This window comes from Danio rerio, chromosome 9 (genome assembly GCF_052040795.2).
Source record: "Danio rerio strain M-AB ecotype USA chromosome 9, GRCz13ab, whole genome shotgun sequence".
Taxonomy (NCBI): domain Eukaryota; kingdom Metazoa; phylum Chordata; class Actinopteri; order Cypriniformes; family Danionidae; genus Danio; species Danio rerio.
The window spans coordinates 38,640,584-38,653,591 of record NC_141029.1 but is presented as its reverse complement, the minus strand read 5'-3'; the positions used below and the strand labels follow the sequence as shown (position 1 = coordinate 38,653,591).

Below are 13,008 nucleotides of genomic sequence, written 5' to 3'. Positions count from 1 at the left end.
CTGATTAAATGCATGTGATTACATCTATAAATTATTTTCTGTAATTACACGGTTGACAATCTCTTAGATCTTAACCCACACTTAAACCCATGCCACCAAACCTGTCCTTAACCCTAGCCAAATCCCACCTCAAGAACTCTAGAAGTGTTCTGCAATACATTATGTAAACGGTAAGTACATTGTATTTATATTCTGATGCAAGTACATACAGTAGTAGTTAAGGCCACATAAAATAAAGTGGGACCACTGACTTTGATATAATTTTAATCTCATGAGACTTTGTTTTTCTGTGGGACATATATACAATATTTTGAAAAGCACTTTAATGGAATCAGTCATTCAATCATTTTCATGATGAGGTTCATACACCATTATTTCAATTCTCCCATATTCAAAATAATGCTTTCATATTTAAATAATCTCATAATGACAAAATCATATTCCCAAACTCCCATAATCTCAAACTACCATAATTCCATACTCGCATCCTCCCATATTTATAGACCCATGCTCTCATATTTACATATATGCTCCCATTCATTCATTCATTCATTCCCAGAGAATCTCTAAAGTGCCATGCTTCCATTTTCATATGCTCCCATTTCTCATATTCTCATATTCAATCTGTAAAAAGAAAAATCTATGTTCCCATAATCCCATGCTTTCATTTTCAAATATCTCTATACCCCATAATTTTATGTAGTCATATTCCCATAATTCCATGTTTCTATTGAGTTTAGTTTATTTATTTTATTTGTTTACTGGGTCAATGCACATTAATAAAACTTTAGACCCCTTACAGAATGTTTAAAAAGTCAGACCTAAAATAGAAGCACCGCATAATAACACAGAATACACTGTCATATATAAAATACAATAAAAAAGCAAAAAAACAAAAACTGATTGATGGCAGCACAAGAGGATTAAAAAAGGCAAAGAAAAACAGTACAAATAAGTGTCAAGAATACAGTACTATGGCTGACAAGGCTGATTTGTCAATAACCGAAATGAAAAGAACGAAAAGTAAGTGATCTTCTAATTGTTGGTGGGATGGACTTCCATTCCCTAGCAGCTTTTACTAAAAAAATAGACTGAATGAATTTACTTTCATACTCTTATACTTTGATAATTCCATATTCATATGCTCATTTGCTTAAATATAATTACAAATATAATTCACCTACTTCATTTCTACTGTGTATCCCCAAATATATATATATATATATATATATATATATATATATATATATATATATATATATATATATATATATATATATATATATATATATATATATATATATTATATATATATAAAACTAATTTTGCTCCAAAAATCCATCATCAAATAAATACATGTGAGTTTAATCTCATGATACTTTCTTTTTCTGTGGGACATATAAAAGATATTTTGAAAGAATGGAATCAGTTATTTAATAATTTTCATGATGTTTATGCACTTTTATTCCAATACTCCCATATATTTATGTTCACACTTTCATTTTTACATAATCTCATAGTGACATATTCATATTCCCAAACTCCCATTATCTCAGGCTACTATAGTTCCATACTTGCATCCTCCCATACTCATCTTCCCATGCTCCCATACTCTCATATTTAAATAGTTTTATGCTCCCATTAAAACATATATTTATACTTTTATAATCCAGCAATCATGTGTGACTTTCGTCTGCGGAATAAAGTTCCTTCATTCATACATTCCCAGTTGGAGAATCCCTAAAGGCCCATGCTTCCATATTCATATGCTCCATTTCCCATATCCTGAATATTTATAATACTCTCATATTCAAAATCTGTAAAAAAAAAATAAAAATCCCATGTTCCCATCATCTCATGTTTTTATATTCAAATATATTCCCATAATTTAATCTAGTCATATTCCCATAATTCCATATTTCTAAACTCTCATATTTTGATAATTCCATATTTATATGCTCCCACACTCAAATATAATCCCAAATGTAATTCCCTTACATACACATTTCTACTGTATATTCGCTAATATACATATTAACAAACTGCCATTTTCATACTCCCATTCTCCTTCAACCCCACATTCCAAAATGTCATATTTTCATGCTCTCAAATGCCTATATTCTCAAACTGCCATATTCACATTCTCCTATACAACCTAACAAACACACTTGCCTACAGCTTTCATATGATCTTAAAGACACTCTTAAGCATGTTTAGGTGTGTCTAATTAGTTTGGAGAAAGGCTCTGCAGGACAGTGGCCCTCCAGGACCAAGTGTGCTCATCCCTGCTCTATACTGCATAACATTCTCATATGATCACCCTCGCATATTTCCATACTCCTCTACTAACACATTAACATGATCCCATATTATTGTATTATTGTATCATAAGTCAGAGGTCATTATTTCTATATTTTATTTCTCATTTTATTCTCTAAATTATTTGCAATTGTTATTATTTTTAAGGTCTCAGATGGTTGTTTAAGCATTTCGCTGAATGTTATATGGTATATGACCGTGTATGTGACTCATTTTAATTTTGGGTCTAATGCTGTTTTGAACCAGTTTGACTATATGCAGTATTTGGCCACAGTGAAACGAACCACCAACTTATCCAGTATATTTTTAACGCAGCGGATACCCTTGCAGCTGTAACCCATCACTGGGAAACACACACACACACTCATTCACACACTACAGACAATTTAGCTTATCTGATTTAGCTATAGCGCAGGTCTTTTGACTTGTGGGGGAAACTGAAGCACCTAGATGAAACCCATGTGAACACGGGGAGAACATGCAAACTCCAAACAGAAATGCCAGCAACAAATCAGCGACCTTCTTGCTGTGAGGTGATTGTGCTACCCACTGATTTACTATGCCGCCCATGCTGTTGAACACAACCAAATATATATTTTTAAGAAAGCTGAAAACCTGGAACCATTGACTTCCATAGTTTTTCTTTTTTTTCCTACTATAGAAGTCAATGGTTACAGGTTTTTCAGTTTTTTTTTATAATGTTTTATTTTCATAATCTTTCTTCTTCAACAGAAGAAAAAAATGCATAAAGGTTTGGAACCACTTGATGGTGAGTAAATGTTTATTTTTTTAGCGAACTGTCCCTTTAACATTTTCTAACTTTCCTCAATACAAATAATTATACCTTTAGCTTATTTTTGGTTCTTGTCTGTGTTTTGACATTTCAGTTAAACAGAAAACATTTTTCAGGACTTGTGAAAGCATAATAAATGATTGAGAGCAAAACGCTTCCCCTCTTATTTGAACAGCGCAGGCCTCACAGAATGAGGTCTATCTCCTGGAGTGCAGTGGGATTGGAGACTTCTCTTGGATCTTTGGATATTTCTAGAATCACGGAGGCATAGTTCACCAAAGGGTAAGGCTTGGCTGTCAGTGGATATTATTCGCCAGGGTTAAGGTTGCAGTTTATTACTACACTGCAGCAGTATGCACACAGAACAGATGTTCATCACAGCATCTAAAAGGCATATGGGAAAACCAATAAAGGATTTCAAAGCAGCCACTCAGCAGGGGTCTATGAACAAACAGTTTGGTGCTGGAAAGAAAGACGGAGTAAGGAAAGCTGCCAGCTGATCAAATTTAACTAGGTTATTACTGTTATCAGTGTGCTGCATCAAAATGAGACCAACCTACACTGTTCTGCGGTGATTTTCACATCATAAAATTGACTTTGCGTGACCTCAGGTGGAAGTTTTAATGAGATGGATATCAACCAAGTATACTGATTTCATTTGAATTGATTAGTGACAAAAAAAGGGTGATACTTTTTGGAGAACAAACCTTTCCTCTCACAGAATCAGAACACATTTTTGGCTGTGAACATTGTGAATGAGTTCAAAAACCTTTGGCATGATTTTTGGGATAATTAGCTAAAGTTTAAGTTCTTGAAATAAGCTTATAAAAAACACAATTTAAATTCAGGGCTAGATGTTTGACCCAGAACCGGTTCACTGAACATCTAATGCATATTGATTATATATAGTCTTACATTATATATTTACAAAGCTTTTTCTGTTTAAATTAAATACATTGTTTTCATTTGTTAGGCATGCAATCAAAAACACAATGCATTATTTGATCATTTCAGGTTTTTTTTATATATAATTATATGTAAAATGATGCTCTGCAGCATTCAGTTACGATAACAGTATTCAATTAAATTCATGTTTATTTATATAGGGCTTTTTACAATGTAGATTGTATCAAAGCAGCATAACATAGTTCTAATAAAGTCTAGATTTAAGAGTTGATTTAATGGTTTAAATTTCACTGCCTTAAAGTTTAAACACTTAAGAGCAAATCCACCGAAGCACAGCTCCACAAGTCCCAATCCAAGCAAGTCATTGGTGACAGCGGCAAGGAAAAAAACCTCACCAATTGACGAAGTGAAGGGAAAAAACTTTGAGAGAAACCAGGCTCTGTTGGCCAAACTTTCTGTGAGAAAGCTGCACTATTGGCACCGGGGGCTGAATAATCTGGACGTCCATCGTGGAAAAGCTGCAGGTGTGAGTAGGGCACCGGCTGCAAGTCAGGCTGGCCCAAAGGATCCATGCAGGGACTTGTCTGTCACTGGGGTCTTTCAGGAATCAGTCTCATGCACTCCATTCCAGCATGACCACCACAGCATCAGCTCGACATATGGCCTGGTCCAGGATTATGGATACCATGGGATCATCGTTTCACAGGTCTTGGACAAGTCTCAAACAGGAGCTAGATTATTTAAAGCTCTATAGGTAAGAAGTAATATTTTTAAATCAAAACAAAACTTAACACGCAGCCAGTGTAAGGAGGATAGAATTGGGGTGATATGATCTTATTTTCTAGACCTGGTAAGAACTCTGGCAGCTGCATTTTGTACTTGCTGAAGTTTATTAATAGAGGATTCTGGGCAACCAACGAACAGAGCATTACAGTAACCCAACCTGGAGGTCATAAAAGCATGGACTAGCTTTTCTGCATCTGAGATGGATAGCTTACTTCGTAACAGTTTCTATTCTATTAGCCCAATGATGAAATCCGTTGAATGGTTGAAGGTTAAATGCGTATAAGCCTTTTTAGTGCTTCTGAAAAGAGTTCTGTTATTTATTAGAATTTATTTACATTTGTTTTTAACTACGAATTCAATCTGACTCCAATTTTTAGTAGCTGTCAAATTTAGACTGTATTTCTAATTAGGAATAGGTCAAACTTATTGTTCATGATTCAATTTAGTGTTTTGATTTAAATCTGATCCCACACTTCTCAGCTATAGGTTTATTAGGGACACAATGCTACAAAGAGTTTTCATGCCCCAGGGTTTAACTGTGTATCTCAGTGATATGATCTCGACATGCTGAAGTTTGTCAAAGGATTCATGGTTAACTAATACCCGATAAGTCCGATTGCCCCCTGCTCACTTATACTAAAAGTATAGTTAATTTAGTCATTTGCATACAACTTTCTAAATCAGCAATAACCAGAAATCAAATAGTCTCCGAGCTGACTGCTCCAAACAGTCTTGTGCAGTTTGTTTGGATATCATGTCCTTTCTCTCTAGGTTGTTATTCATTCACTTTCACCAATTGGTGAAGTTTGTTTCTCACCGCTGTTGCCACTGGCTGGCATGGTTCAGGACTTGTGGAGCTGCGCATCGATGGATTTACTCTTCAATGTTTGGACTCTCAGCAGTGAAAATTAAACCACACTGAACTGAACTAAACTGAACTTCAACTCTGACAACTGAACTGACACTGTTTCAATTTACTATAGTCTTCTCCTTTATGTTAAGCTGCTTTGACACAATCCACATAAAGGTGAATTGAATCATGTACACAGATCAAGGTAGCACCAGCCTTCAAATAATCTACTGGATATAAAAGATTTCAGGAGAATTCAGAATGCGTCAAAACTTAACACGATATTTTCCAGATAAAAGTATCTTATGCCAAATACAGAATCAAATAATAAAAGCCAATTCAGAAGCAACATCATTTACTCATAGATACATCTAAGAGTAAAGATGGACGTCCAAATTATGCACAGTGTTGAGCTTCAGAGCTCTTCACTATGGGCCCGTCTGGATATAGACTTGAAACCCGAGACATTTCGTCCTTCTCTGTATATACCTTATAAGAGCAATGAATGGTTCTTTTATTAAAGTTAACCAGTGACTTAGAAATTTACTCATCTGTTGGGATTTAATCAAAATTTATCAAAGATAGTGAACCATCCTTGTTACCAGTCACACCTGAGTATTTATCAATACCAGAGGAGAAGGAAGGTTCAGGAAAGAGGGCAAGAAGATGTCAAAGTCTATCCTGGGCCTTTTTCTTCAGATTCAAGAGTTGTTGTTGTTTTTTTTACATGCCACATTTAAGTCTGAGTAAAATCCATCCCTACAGTACAAAAGCAATATGTATTTAAACAATATGTGAATAATAAGTGTACTGTAGATCCTGCATCATTGTACTTGATTGTGAATCAGTGATTGGATTGGTTATAATATAGGTGCTAATATGTTAAGATATTTATAGTGTTTTTTATGAGTCACTTAAATAGATACTGTGGTTAATTTACGTGCCAGTCAAATGGGTTTATAAGTTGCAGTTCACCACTCAACTGAGTTTACATTTTCCATTTGGTCAAACACATTTGAACTCAAGCTTATGCTGTCAGAGTAAAAAAAAAAAAAAACACCTTCAGGGGTATTACAGGGGTTTTGGCAGGGACAGTTTTTGTTCCATCTCTCAAAAGGGGCATTTTCTTACTGGCAAATCTTACTGTGTATGTTCTTTGTGGCACCTGTTCAAGTGCCACAGATAAAACAGGTCATTGAATTTCACACACTTATTGAACTCAACTTAACAAACACTAGAAAGAATTTTAAAGTTTTAGACCAAATTAGGCTTTCTACCCCTGTCATCTTTTAAAGCTTTTATCGTTTACTTTTCTGAGAGTACTTTGAAGCTGACATGAAACAGTCTCCACAAAGTGATGTATAAGGGTTACTTGGCTACTAATTTAATGGTTCATACTGTCTCACTGTCTAAGGTACTAGATTGCACCCTTTAGGGGAAGTACAATATGATACAGCCCAAGTGACAAGCTGTTGAACTAAATTCTTTTTTATGCACATTTATTTAAAGTTTTTTTTGCATTTATTCGCAAGATCTGGAGAGATTTTTAAATTTTTTTAGAGTCTATAAACATTGAATGCACTGAAGTGGTCACCTGATGGCACCTACCTTTTTCTCATTTAGTTTTGCACCTTATTTTATTGCATTAACGCAATTACATGGTCTTCATTCAATGTAAAGCCTCAGGCTCTCTATTGGTTTAAATCTGAGCATAATAATAGGACCTGGACGGTAATTTATTGCAATAAGGAACAATTTCTCTTCAGCGGAGAAGATGTCTTCTGTGTTTAGTGGTAATAGTTTAGCTTATCAGGGTTTGAGATGTTTTTCTATACAAAAAATTGCCTGGGCAGTAATGTAGCCTTCAGTGTCATTATACATGAATATATTACTCTCTAGTAAACTTTATGATGTCAGAGATTGTAAACCACATACCATATATATATATTGCACACATTGAAATACTATTTGGATGGAAGGGATTAACATTTGTTCAATGTTTTACATGTAGAGCGCCCTCTCTGTTACCTTAAAAGAAAAATCATTGTGATGTATAAGAAGCCAGTGCACGAGGGCTGGTTGAATGTCTCTGCGCTCATGTTTTCACAGACGATAAATCACTAAAAGATATATCAAAGTTCATATATGACAATAATTACATTGGTGCCGTGACCCTGATAGAAGTGAGGTTTAGGGGGGGTGAGTGTAACAGAGGCAAGCTGGTGAAGTGCTGTGCAGGTAAACCTCACTCCTCTCACGTCTAAAGGTGCTCTAGTGACAGATGCTAGAGACCATGCTCTTTAGCCTCCTTGTTAGAGCAACCGACTCCCATGCGAAGAGTCACCAATTCAATCCCAGCTCGTAGCAGGTTCGGGTGGGGTAGGACCAGCAGAGTTACACATACCCCCTGCGCAGTGAAGGGGTGGACCAGAGATGCTGTAATGTTATAGCAGAGAAAGCTAAAATTCAGTTCTAATAATGCTTTTCTACAGAGCTTGTTCTGCATCTGTATTTGGGCCTCCAAAGGACATGCCACAAAGAGAAAAGTGCTCACAATTTAATTTTAATTATGTTTCAGAGAATTATAAAACATATATATAGGATAGCTTCCAAAATCTCTCCCAGTTCAGTGCTGAATTCGGTTAAAACTCCTCCAATCAACAAAGTTGTGGATTATGAGCTGCAACCTGTACGTTTTTTATTTGATAAAATTGATCTAATAAATGCACACACTGTAAACGATTTCTTGTTAAATTAACAGTAAGTTACTGGCAACAATTATCCAGTAGCTGCTGTATTTCATAAAACAGTAACATTACTGTAATACTAATTACATTAGTATTAGATTTACTGTAAAATGTAATACATCATTTTACTGTTTTCTTTTTTTACTGTAAAACCAATTACAGTAGTGATACACATACTGCAAAACTGAAAACAGTATTTCACTGTACATTTTTACCATGCAGAACTACGGTATTTTAACGTTACTTTCATTATTACTGTATAGTATTTTACAGTTATTAAATGTTATTTTATTGTATTTAATAGTGCTACTTTATATTGGGCAAAACATTTTCAAAAATTGCACAAATATTATTTTAACTGTTCAAGAAATACAAGAAAAATAAAGAAATTGAAACTTTAACTTCACAATAAAAGTTTATTGTGTAAACCCTACTGAAACAGTAGCAATTATTCAATATAACAAAGCAACAGAACACTAATGAACAATTGATCATTAAAACCAGTCAACAATAAATGCATCAAAAAGTATTACAATTTTAAAAACAGGTGAAAATACTGCTACAAGACAGGAAATGATGAAGGTCAAATGATGTTGTGGAAAAGGGACAGTGAAAAAGGGCAGCAGCACTTCTGATGATCCTGCAAAAATGACAAGCAAAATCAATCACTGGAGTAAAAACTAATCATGCCTCAAATTATTTCATTCATTTAGAAACCAAACACCGCACTGCAGTTTTATATATATAAAACACTGTTTTTTATTGTTTTTGTTGGGGAAATAATTTGTTGTCAATTTACAATTACACTAATGTTAATGGGGAAAAGATCAGTCAAGTCAACACTAGTCAAGTGTCCACACAGATATGTAAAAAATAAAGTCTCATCTTAACTTAATATCTGACTCTGTATAACTTGAATATCTGATTCCATGACCACACTAGCGCTTCCACGGATTTAAGAGGGGTGAACACAGTTCATTTTGACCTTAAGAGGCTACATATTAAAAATAAATAAATAAATAAAATAATCTAATTTAATGTGAATAATGTTAATCAAGTACTTTTAACATGTGAAAATCCACTTCTAACTTACAGACAAGATTACGTTAGAGAACATGAAAGCCATGGGTGATTTTTCAAAAAAATAATGCTAATGATAAGTTACTGACATTTGGTTCGTATAAAACAAAGTAATCACTAAGCATTCATTTTTGGCAAAATCTGCCGAGAGGTGCAACGACACGATCAAATGTGTTAAAGTTGAGCAGAGAACTGAAGAGTAGTCAAGCAGTCTACTTCATGAAAAGTTTGTAGTAATATTTTGCGGTCAATTCGTATTACTGTATTTCAATATGCAGTGATGGCATGTCAGTGAGACAAATAAATATTATTACACCTCACGAGTGACATTGCCTCAAATTAAATCATCATGACGTTACTGTGCACAGCATCAGTAAAACGTTAAAAATTATTTAAATACCAAATTTTTTAAAACAGAAATCCTGAATGCATGATAATATGAAGATTTATTACTCACTAATGTCGAAGCACTTCCAGGTCGTCAGAGATGTAGACAGGACAGAATATGTGCCATCAAATGAGCTCTTGTGCAGCCTTTGCTGGACATCAAGGTAGTATGTTCACCCACACTGTAAATAAAAAAAAAATCTGTTATTTTACATGTTTTTTTTCCCAGCAGCTAGGGTAATAGAGTCATTTGGTTAAGTCAAGTGGTTTAAAATCATTTTATTTATTAAATACTTGCTTACCCATATATAGATGTAAAAGTAACCAAAATAAATAATTTATTCAAATGTGAGAGATACTAAGCATGTTTGGTCTACAGAGAGAAGTAAACATTTACTTTAAGCATTGATCCTAATGAATCTATTTCTGAACTACATCCAACCTCGCCTCGGAAACAGCATTTTTGAGCATTTAGATCAGGGGTGCTCAACCCTGTTCCTAGAGATCTACCTTTCCGCAGAGCTCACCTGCAACCTTGATCAAACACACCTGTCTTTATTTACCAAGTGCTCCTTCAGATACTATTTAGTTTGTTTAGTTGCGTTTGATCAGGGTTTGAGGTAAACTCTGCAGAAAGGTCGATCTCCAGGAACAGGGTTGAGCACCCCTGTTTAAGACAATAAAAAATAAGACATCTAGATGATATTTTATATTCAATCATTTGTTGTGAAATTTAAATGACTTCTATTCAGTATATACATAACATAAAATTAGAATAAGAATAAAAAAAAATTATACTCTATGCCAAATAAAATACTTCAGATCTAAATAAAGCAGGTGTTTTTACCTAAAGGTTCCTTTCCTCCAGTTAGTTTAGTTGCAGATCCCTCCACATCTGTGCTTTATTTGGTTCTTGACTTAAGAGTATCTGGTGTCACATTCCAGGTCTATCACAATCTGAGCTAGAAAGACAATATGGCCAAAGACAAGACACATATAAATAAGTCTCAGAATAAAATATTTAAAAGGATAGTTTACTTTTCTGCCACCATTACTCCATGTGTTTTAAATCCATTTAAATTTCTGTTGAACACTAAAGCAGATATTTTGAAGAATGTTAGAAACCAGAAACTATTGACATCCATATTTGAACCAAATTTCTTTAAAAAAATATGAGTTTGTGTTCAATGGAACAAAAAAAATCTAACTATTTTGAAACAAGTGGAGGATGCCAAAGATGCCATTATTTTCATTTTTGGATGAACTGTCACGCATTACTCATAAAAACTGATGTATCGCTTGAGGAAAACTAAATCAAGTACCTCCTGTGAGCAAGCAGAATCATTATGCCATTGTATCCAGCCAACTGAACCAGCCGAGGCTCGAACCAGCAACCTTCTTGCTGTGAGGTGACAGCACTACCTACTGTGCCACTGCGTCGCTACTGGAAGAAGAAAAAGAGGTTGTACATGAAACTCCTCACAACAAATCTGTGAACAACTTGACATTTCAAAATGAGGAAGACATCAACATTACCTTGAATAATCAAGAGAGGAGAGATTGGTAGCATCACTTTTTCAACATCAATTGCTGTGGCTGCAAAAAAGATAAATATAATAAGAGTAAAATAATACTTAACATTTAATAATCTAAATCTATGGTACAACCATACAAATCTGTATGGGGTTCAAATAAATTTGTATACAAATCATTCCCTACACCTGAACACCAAAAATAAAATGTACAATTAATGACACACTAACGTTATACAATAAGCTCATTAACCAGTGAGAAATAGACAATTAATATGAATTATGTTAATATTAACGTTAGCTTAAAAGACATAAACTGAATTTTATTATCAGCTCAATTTAATAAAACAGTTAGACTTGTTTCATTAGTGAGTTTAGTGAATAACTAACTTACAGTTTACAAATTTAACCATAATGATAACTTAGTCATAATGACCACATGAAGACCAGAGCTTACCTTAACGTTAAACGTTTAACTTTTCATGGTGACTTTGCCTTCATCTCAGTGTTGTGCTGAAATAGAGAATTCATGAATGCAGTTAACCCCAAGTAAAAGTTACGTTTTTTTCAGGTAACGTTACTATGGTCAAAAACTCACTCAAGATAAACTCACTGTACGTTATCTAATACCTCGCAAACACTACAAACACGGTCTGGCATCGAATAACGTGACATAAGTACCTACAACTAGCGTAACTTGGTTAATTATTTAAAATTACACACACACTACACGGAAAAATACACAAAACAATCATTTAACGAACAGAATTTGACTTTTAAAAACTTACCGAGGATGAATTCACTGGAGAAAAAGGCGACAGGTGGATTTCAAATTAGGATAGCCGTTGCTTGCCTGGTGAAGGTCGAATCGAGTCGACTCGGTTCTATGAATCGGCTCCTTAGAACAGTAAAGAGTCGAATCCGCCTAAAACCGATTCCTTTTTGTATATTACTGTAAGACACAACAATGAATCATTACTATTTCGTTATACAGCTCGGTCACACACATTTATACACATATTGCTGAATGTGCTTGTGAACACATGTGATAAAATAATTCCCGAGCAAACGGTTCAATCCAATTCGGTGTCGTTTGAGTTCTGAACCGAACCAGTGCAAACGTGATATTGATAAAATAGAAATATTGTTTTTTTTCTCACTTTACCAGCGAAAATATTACATATATCTGACTTTAACAATAAGAATAAGGTTCGCTTGAAGTGTTTTGAGAATTAATATTTTTTTCTCCCAGAGTTCATTTTACACCAACAAGCAAATATAATGGCGGATGAGAAAAGCCAGATCATATCATAAATATTGCGTTTAATATGTTACGAAATGAAGTTTTAACAGTTTTTCATGCGAGAATGTAGTTCTTCCAAACTCAAATCTGTGGTTTGTTTTTAGATATCATGTCTAATTTTAAGTGTGCTTTGCCGATAGGGGAGATTCTGACCTCCAGGGGTTGACGGCGCTCCATCACTCATGTATCCGGCAAACCTCATGCTTTACTCGGCCTGGACATTATTGAGACATGCCCCTGTCTTCGATGACTAGATAATAAATGTGTTATGATATAAAGTTTTAACCGTTTTTCATGCGAGAATG

At 34.4% G+C, this 13,008-nt stretch overlaps 1 protein-coding gene and 1 long non-coding RNA gene across 3 annotated transcripts in view; one reads left to right on the top strand and one right to left on the bottom strand.

Moving 5' to 3' along the window:
- Positions 1–13,008, top strand: part of ralba (RAS like proto-oncogene Ba) — a 142,941-nt gene that overhangs the window by 119,246 nt on the left and 10,687 nt on the right. The gene's annotated exons all lie outside the window — the stretch shown is intronic.
- On the bottom strand, positions 8,798–12,896 carry LOC147835358 (uncharacterized). Its single transcript, XR_015499719.1, has 8 exons — positions 12,857–12,896; positions 12,189–12,352; positions 11,858–11,913; positions 11,405–11,464; positions 11,191–11,312; positions 10,716–10,830; positions 9,939–10,050; positions 8,798–9,041 (listed from the first exon to the last, which is right to left on the bottom strand). It is a non-coding gene; the product is annotated as an uncharacterized LOC147835358 (long non-coding RNA).